We start from the raw sequence: 766 nt of genomic DNA, 5'->3' as shown, positions 1-766 counted from the left end.
CCTATGAAGATGAATCATACGAGGTTCACGAATGTTCTTGGAGAACGAAGACCGATGCGTTTGTTCTGCATGACTGGGGACGGAAAGGAAATTATCACACTTTTTTTTTACACCTAGTTATTTATCTGCCATTTTTTCTTCCTTCCCATCTTTTTCGTATATATATATATTTTTTTAAGTTATTGTCCTCGTTTTTTTTTATCAATATTCTGTACTGTTTTTACCATATTATCATTACTCTATCAAAATTATTTTCCTGTTTCGTATTATCTTTAACAGCAGTAGTAGCAGCATTACTCTTTTGCTGTCTTTCAGCATATTCTTATTATTATCTCTGTCGGTTTTATTAATTTGCCATTGAGCTCTGCGTTATCTTCCCTCCCCTTCCCTTTGCCTTTGAAAGATCTCTGTCTGAATCAGGCGAACGAAGCATATTCAGATTTTCATCAATGGCATCGGAATTACCCAATATTCTCTCTCGTCTAAGAGTCAATGCATCGAAATCATAAAAGGAGAAAACAAATAACGAAAAGAATCAGCATCTCCCCTCCCCCCCCCCTCCCGCCTCTCGTCCTCGAGTGAAATAAATTCTTTAGAAATCCCGTTTTGTCAATACATGAAGAGAGGGGGGGAGGGGGGGGGAGGAAGAAAGAAGAGTGATGGAAATGGGAGGCAGGGAAGGGCGAGGGGGAAAAGCATAGGGACTGAAAGGCAGAAGAGAATAGAATTTATTTTGTTATTTATCTCGGTCAGATACGTCGATAGT

This window comes from Penaeus monodon, chromosome 24 (assembly GCF_015228065.2).
Source record: "Penaeus monodon isolate SGIC_2016 chromosome 24, NSTDA_Pmon_1, whole genome shotgun sequence".
NCBI classification, from domain to species: domain Eukaryota; kingdom Metazoa; phylum Arthropoda; class Malacostraca; order Decapoda; family Penaeidae; genus Penaeus; species Penaeus monodon.
This window is presented reverse-complemented; position numbering follows the sequence as displayed.